At 32.5% G+C, this 8727-nt stretch overlaps 1 long non-coding RNA gene across 1 annotated transcript; it reads left to right on the top strand.

The window, feature by feature from the left end:
- The first annotated feature begins 557 nt into the window (after window positions 1-557).
- On the top strand, window positions 558-8349 carry LOC134691577 (uncharacterized). Its single transcript, XR_010102159.1, has 3 exons — window positions 558-580; window positions 6800-6867; window positions 8235-8349. It is a non-coding gene; the product is annotated as an uncharacterized LOC134691577 (long non-coding RNA).
- The last annotated feature ends 378 nt before the right edge of the window (window positions 8350-8727 follow it).

Genomic DNA, 8727 nt, shown 5'->3' with positions numbered 1-8727 from the left:
TTATATGGGACAATATAATATGGGGTCTCCCAACCTCCTCCGTTTTTAGAACTTGTAAATAGTTGAGGTACCCACTCCTAAACAATATTTACTTCTGTTCGTCATTTCAAAAAAAGATTTGAATGACATAATTGGTCAATCTCGCAGGCGCCACATATGCATATCACTTTATCATGTTTATCTACACCGAAAAGATAGAAATGTCAATGAATATGTTATAAAGAATATTCATTGAAACTTATAGTACTACTTATATTTATATAGGTGTTCTTTTGTGTATTTACTTCTCGTGTAGATATACTTTGCCTTTTTATTTTCAAAAGAAATACTCAATTTGCTGATGCAATTACAAAATTGATCATAAAGTGACAAAGTATAAACAACAGACAAAAGATGTTACACGTTCGAAAAATATTTGCGTAGTCAGCTAATTAAGGAAGAAAAACAACACATGTCGCTAATCGTTATTGCACACCTTGCAGAATATTTCATCAATTTCTTTAATTCAACTTGATATATCAATAGGCAATTCATTTTATAAGTAATCTTTATATCTACTGGTCTTCTATTACACCTCCAGGTAGGTTATGAAATATTTTGTTAGATACGAAGTTTTTGTGATTTTAATTGTTAAATTCAATAGATGAGGCAATACATTGTACATCAGGTTTTTTTTAACAATGGTGACGTTGTTTCGCAAAACTATCATTGTAAAGTCAGCGTAGCGTATTAAAAAGACGTAACCGCTGTTTCGGAAATTACAGTATTTTATTAAATAATTTTTAGCTCGTGTTGTTTGCCGAGGGTTTTTGACGATCACAACAAAGCTGTAATACAATATTTTTTCAGTTATGTATGCATAATCAAAATAAGAAGAAGTATAATGTTATGTTTTTTGGTTTATCAAAGTTTATCGAAGTGTAAACCAAGGGGGAACATGTAATTTACCAATCCCGTTCAAGTATTTAGAGATATGCAAATCATATAAGAATTATTGATTTTTAATATCGTCATATAATTTCCATAAACAAATTAAATATGGTCAGTTTGGGAGGATGCAGTCCTATATTCGGTGATATTCACAAGAAGTATGTCAATGTCAATAATATGTATGATTTATTTAAAAGTGTTCCAAATACAAATATTGTTCATTTTTCAAAGAAACTGGAATATTTTACGAAATGTTATAAAATATAAAAATGTTATGTTATATTTCAAACTATTTTATTTTTGATCACGTTGCCTTTATTTGTCTTAGTCAAGAATCTTAGTTTAACGAAAGACATGTTGTCTGATTTTTGAAATATACTTTAATTTGGAAAAATATTTGAATGAGCTCTATGTCGCGACATAACTGTTTTGTGCTAAAATTGACAACATGTACAAAAACTATCAGTTTTTAATGGTGAGGTCAATTTTTATTATCTTTAAGAGGAACTATTTCATGGCACTTTAAAATAATATTGCTGTCTATTGTCTCATATGAGCAATCTTGATTTTGAAAAAAAACATTATCAGAACTGATTTACGTGCGAGGAAATTATTTGAAATGTATTGCATTAATGGCAGTCGCCAACCCTGAAAAGGGGGGACAAAAAAAATAAACAAGACTTTAAAACAATTTTTATTCAGACTTTGCAGACGACGATCAAATTTAGGTTGTTTTAAAAGCTAGCATCCTATATCTGATGATAATTTATAAAGTCCTATTAAACAAAAGTATTGTAAATCACGATATTCTTTAAGTTTTAGAAGAATGTGATTATTTATTAATTGATTTCAATTATATGTATGCACATTTAAATTCCCTTCTATATATTATCAAATTATTCTGTTTATCTCTGAACTTGTTGTTATTTCATGCATAAACAAAACGTTGACCAAACAGATTGGTGTTTTAAGAACTCAACCCAGAGACAAGTCGGACCGTTTAAGATGACAACTCGGTCCGCTTGTAAGATTTTATAGAATGTACGACTAAGTAGATGATCCATCACTCTTTCGTTTGTTCATTGGGGACTATTTAGGGGTATTTTAAGGGTCCTAAGTTGGCAGGGATTAACTGTAGAACCCTATGCGATTTTATTTTCCAATGATTACTAATCAATAACAGTAAGTGGTAGACACACGTAGTCTTCAGTAATGATATGAGTACAATAAAACAAATAGAAAATTTAGGATGAGTCAACTAGAGTTATTTCTTCCCCCTTGCAATTTGAAAATTTGCTTTCATCGCAATCCCCACCCCTGAACCGTATATATTCTTGTATAGAACAAAACAAACTATATGGTCACCAAACCCCTCCTGTTTGAGGACTTGAAAAAATCGAAATTCCCGCCCCTATGATATGTATGGGACAATATTACTATTCAAATGAAATAATGGTGTAGTTATTTGGGTCACCCCCGCCTGTTTGAGAACTTGCAAACAGTCGATATCCCCACCCTAAACCACAAATATTCATGGATGGGACAATATAACATTGGGTCTCCAACCCATTCGTGTTTTAGAACTTGTAAACGGTTGAACTGACTACCCCTAAACCATATATATATGCATGTATTGGACAATTTAACAAGTCAAATGAAATATAGGGGACGTCTTTTGGGTTACCGTACCTCTCCTGCTTGAGAACGTGCAAACGGTCGAGGTTCCCGCCCTAAACAACATAAATTCATGAATGGGACAAAACAACATGGGCTCTCCGAAACCCCTCCTGTTTTTGAACTTGTAAATGGTTGAGATACCCACTCCTAAACCATATTTATTTCTGTTCGTCATTTCAAAAAAGATTTGAATGACATGCAGGGTCAATCTCGTAGGCGTCACATACAAATGTATGCATATCACTTTATCATGTTTATCTTCACTGAACCATTAAGTACTAGTCTTTACCCAAAGTCAGGCGATCTTATGAATTACGAATTATGGCAGCTTTGTTTGGAAGACCTCGTTACAGCATTCTGTTACAGTTATATCTTGTTTATTATAAAATGTTTATTGATGACAAAATGAATCTAGGTTTATCGAATTCACTTTAATTATCTTCTAAATATTTCTGGGCCTATAAACAAAATCATTTGTTGCTTATTCTAAAGAAAATATATAATTTTTTCAATCATTGTAAAGCCCACGAGTGCTTGACCAACTGTTGTATAATCACCTGTCATGTTATACCAAATTTGGTATGGAGTGACATCATGGACTTAGGGTAAAGGTTGGTGTCATTTACATTAACTATGAGGATGTCAGTAAGACCTCACCCCTGATCTGTGTCTCATTGCTTTCATTGAAGGACCAATTAATATTGTTCCTCCCTGGATAGCAAGTCCATTCATACTATTAAAAACTCGTACTAGGTTAACGTAAACCATTAAACGTGGACTGGTACAAACGTTAACTACCAGCTAGAATAACTGCAATAATTGCGAACTTGTACCTCTGCAGATTCACCATTACAAATATTATTAGTTACATAGTGTGCTAGTGACCTAATATGGTATATATGGGGTCAGTAAATTCCATATGGAATTGACTGGACCCATATATACCGTATTACGTCACAAGCACACTGCTGTGTAACGAATTTATCTTACCGACGATCTTGACGTGTGAAATTAAGACTAAAGATTCTCAAATGAGTAAGTCTTCATTACTGTTAGCAGTAAGAAAATACTTCCCATGATCCTGCTAAAACAGATGCCAACAGAAACGACTTGTAATGTTAAATTGTGTTTTAAGAATTTATTGCAATCCTAATCATCAATTTCTTCGTCTGTTTACTAACAGTGTATAAAATAAGCCCCGCTCCCTTCTTACCTACTATGGAATATAAAGGGACGTTACTCTTCTACTAACCGTTTATGAGATAAGGCCCGCCTCTCCACTAACCTAATATCAAATATACACGGTTTTAACCAACCATATTCCTGGAAATGTACAGGAGGTAAGATAAACATTGATGTATGCGTTGCTTTTAAAAACTTTGATAAAATATCAGGCCGTTTTTTCAATAAAAGTGTGAATTTCAGACCGAAAACAGATAGAAAATCAACCTCAGATTTATTTTGAATACCTCTAGTTTAGACCTGTTTGTGAATAAAAAGTTCAATCTTAAATACTCTTTAAAATGATATCATTTTCATAATGTATGTATTGTTTTATAGGGGACAATTGTCCACCACGAAACTGCTTCTAAACTACATCATATTGCATTTTAAGTCTCTTATAGACATTACAGTTTGTTTTACTTTATGTACTAGAAAGATCTCAATTTTTCCTGAATTAGAGAACCATTTTTTATCGATAAAGATTAGACAGTTCTTCAGTTCAACTCATGTAACGTAGTTGACAATTTGTTGAGTTTCATAGTTGACAAAACCGTTTCGTAGTGGACAAAAAGTTTCGTAGTGTACAAAAAGTTTCGTAGTGGACAAAAAGTTTCGTAGTGGACATCAACCCAATTCTATGTTGATGAAAATGACATGAAATTGAGCTAACAATTGTGATATCAATGTTGCGCAATCTATCGGAAGATTAAAGTCACGCCCATTTCGAAACCATTTTTTCTTGACCAAAAGTAGCACTTGGTGTACTCGGCTAGGTCTCGACTTTCCTTAATTAGTCTGAATCAGTACTTAATTAGCTTGGTGTAATCTTAAATCATCTTGACCTAGGTTCGACCTGTCTCGACAATCACGAATTTGTTGATCTATACGATGTGTCTTTGTTCAAAATAATTAAGGACAATTTTAATACGTGTTAGGTTGAGGTGTGTCATTACGTTGTCCGGTTTCTTAAGTACCGAACGTGACTAATTCCCGATTGTGAATGTTTTGCTGAGTGTGAATTCGAACTGTCGCTGTATTTTGCTATCATCTAAATTCATACCATGTATTTGGTTTACTGTTTGATTTAGAAGAAACTAATTATCTAATTACTACAGTACTAAAATTTTATATTAATAAATAAATAAATGTAATTTACATTGTTATTAATGCATATCATATCAGTGTTGCAAAACTAATCTTGAACTCTATCCTATTTTTTGGAAATGTTAAGAAATTTAGACGTGACATCACTTTGTGGGTCGATTTCTTCAGCTCACGTATTATACATTGTTCGGCTGTGCCTTTTTATGTGTTGATTAAGGGTGTTTGGCGTATTCGTTTTTATTATGTAGTTAGTCACCACTTCGGTGTTCACATGCATATCTCTTGCGTATTAAATAATATGTCTGTTACGTTTTGATAGCTATTAATGTCTTTGTCCTGTATGTTCTGCCATTTATATGTATTGTAGTCCTATCATTTAATGTTTTCATTTGAATGTTTGAGTTAACATTGCCATAAAAGCGCACGGTTTGACTAGTTACAAAACCTGGTTTAACCCACGATTATTTTCTTCTAAAAATGTTCTGTACCAAGTCAGGAAATTGACTGTTGTAATATTATAGTTCGTTTCTTTGTATATTACATTTTAGTGTTGTGTTTCTGTTCCTAAATCTCCTAAAAATATTTGTTGTGTTTCCCTCAGTTCTAGTTTGTAACCCGATACGCTAGTTCTAGCTCACAGTGTTTATTAAACAAATATATTTCAAAATCATTAGTGATCATTACTCTTTTCTTATATTAAGAAAAACACATTTCTAAAAGCAAATTATACTTAATTATAATCAGGAATTTCCAAACCACTGAAACTGTTAACGAGTTTACAAAATCACTGAATAGTCCAGTGATTTTACAAAATCCCTGGTTTTACAAATTCCCTGTAACATATAAACTTGTTAATAAAGCTTTAGTGATACGGAAAACACATTGCTCGTATTGCCCTGTCACGTCTACTTTGTGCTTTACTAGTTCTCTATTCATGATGTATATATTAATGACCTTCTATGATTGTTAAACAAGCAGTTATATATTCATCACGTTTGCACGAACTTGTTTTCTCATCCGTTTCAATACTTTATTCTCTGTACAACTATCTGGAAACAACTGTTAATCAAGTCAATACAAACATACAGATTAAATGCCAGTAGTAAACTTTGCAGACCAGTTTGCATTGAAAGACTGAAAAGAAAAGATGGTTTCATTGGTTGTATTCATTTGATAATTATTTAGAAACTATTCACATTTTTTTTTATCTACTTGGCATTCCATCTCCTTTGCAATTGATTTGAGCGTCACGGTTGTGTCTTGTGTAGATGAAACGCACGTCTGGCGAGCTTGGTTGTGTTTTAACATTGACTTCGAAGATTGTTTCATTAAAATCAGACTTGACCGACTGTCGAGTTTTTTCAACTCGGTTTTAAATGATAAATAATAAACACGACTGTAATCTGTTTAGACTTCTCAGACATTAAACAAATCACAAAGAACACCACTTAAAACTAAAACATGAAATCCCATTAAACCAAACAAGAGGTGATCTCAATATTTTTAATATTAGTGGCATTCGACAGACTTATTGCAAACCCCGGTTAACGATTTCTTCTTCAAACATATGTAAACTGATTAAAAAAATGTCGTAATAAGGTATTAAAATAATTCGAAAGCCAAATGTACATGACGTATAAGCCGCTTCAGTGCATACTACCTTAAAAGTGTTATTTTAAACAATCTGAACCCGTCAGGTGATCCTTATTGGTAAGTTTGGACTTTAGTTTTAGTTTTTTCAAGCTTGAAATAGCAATCAAAAGTGATCATTCAGGAATGCAAGTGCATTGCACTTGCTTCTGGTAATTAGCTCTTACTCAATAATCCGGAATATAGAATTAATATAGAAGAATATCAATTTCAGAATTATGATGAAGTTTTGTTGTTTGATTGTAATCATCTTCTGCACAATTTATGTGATTAATGGCGGCAGTAAGTATGTCATAACTACATGTAGTATAGCTTGTTTTCTATTTAATCAAAGACGATTTTTAGAATTGCTTTTATGACCACAAACAATTATGTTTCTGCATGTACAGTGCTGGGATTTGGAGCGAGTATCAAAACAAGGTCCACGTGCAAAATAACTTTGAAATTTGTTTACCAAGCTTAACAGATTTAAATCAAAAAATAATTAGCGTACAAGACTGCTTTCAACCGATACACTGTTTACAAAATTTGTTAACACAAGAGTTTGGGAGACATTTAAAAAGGAATAAAAACTCAAGTCGAAAAGTGTTGATGTTCAATAAACTCACTAGAGAAATGCGTATGAGTGTTGTAAAGTTACCAGAACCTCTTTTTTTGGAGATACTTACATTGATAAATAAGATTTTTCAAGTAAATATTAATCAATTTACGTTTAATATTCAATTCAATACATTTCACCAGAAACAAAAACAACCGGTTTAGATGAATACGTATGCACACAATAAACAACTCGAACAAATTGTCAATGGAACTTTAACTCGTAAGTTACTTGTAAGTAAGGTGTCGTGTTACAGTAGTAATTGAAGAACACGTACGTAGATACTTACATTCTGATTTCAGCTTTAAACCACGTCAGCGGAGATTAAAATAAGAGGTGTGGTTTTCGAGAAATCATAAATACCACAATATCATAACACATAAAAAATCAACACTTTTCTAAAAAATATCATTTTTTTTTTTTATGTCCTATATTTTACGTGGGTAATATTGAAAATATGATTGTGAATCATACAACATCCTCTTTTTTAGATGTATTTTTTCGCATGTTTCCCTCAAAATTCTGTGAACTACCATGTTTGATCTGATAATTATAGATTATCGTTGATCATCTCAACGAGATTGATTTTCTCGCTTGAGCTGGTACAGCGAAAGTGAGAAAAGCAATCGAGTTGAGATGACCAATGATAATCCATTTATCGCTATTTTACCTATGACGACGTTGTCAATTTCATCATGTTCATGTCAATTTCGTTAGCAACGCCACATGGCCTCCTTAGTTTCTAGTGATAATTATTTTATCTCAAGCGAGTAGCACGATATGAAAATTATCACAAAAAAGGATCAAAGGAAAAATGCACAAAATAGCGATAATTAGATATACTAGAGCTTGGAGCGTATATTTCTATCTTTTTGCTAGAATAGCTGCCGAATTTTCAGCAATTTGACCGTAATATTTAGCACTTTTCCAATAATGGAATTGTTTACCTTTTATGCACATGTATCTTTAGTATTAAAACATGTATCACATCATAAACTGAATAAACAAGAGCGAATGATATCATATTGTATCGATGTACTGTTCTCTTTAGTACTCACCAGACAATGTCTTGCTTCTCATGGTAAATGTGGAACAAAAGGTCTAACGTGTGAACAAAAGTTTGGACAAGGATGGATTAAAAAGGGCAGATGCTGCAACGAAAAGCCATGTTGCGAAGAGGAGGAATCCACAGGCAAGTGTTTGAATAAAATATTATGTTGCCATGTTGCAAATAATATTGAACTGTAAAAGTTGTTTTTGAAACAATTCAGGGAGAAGTGTTTTCCTCCTCTTTCATAGATAGTTTGTTCTCGACTTCAAAGAAAGTGGCGACAAAGAAAGTGGCGACTAGTACATCCGACATCAACGTCATTTTAAATCTGAAATTAACATATTTATACAAACTATATCCGATTTAAACTTTTCCCATTGAAGACCAAACAATTACGGTAGATTGTTTATAGTGCGACGTTGTCCTTAATGATGTCTTCATACTGCTATTTTATTTGTTTTGACGTTAACTGCTTATTAAATCATCAAATATA

This window comes from Mytilus trossulus, chromosome 11 (genome assembly GCF_036588685.1).
Source record: "Mytilus trossulus isolate FHL-02 chromosome 11, PNRI_Mtr1.1.1.hap1, whole genome shotgun sequence".
NCBI classification, from domain to species: domain Eukaryota; kingdom Metazoa; phylum Mollusca; class Bivalvia; order Mytilida; family Mytilidae; genus Mytilus; species Mytilus trossulus.
This window is presented reverse-complemented; position numbering and strand designations above follow the sequence as displayed.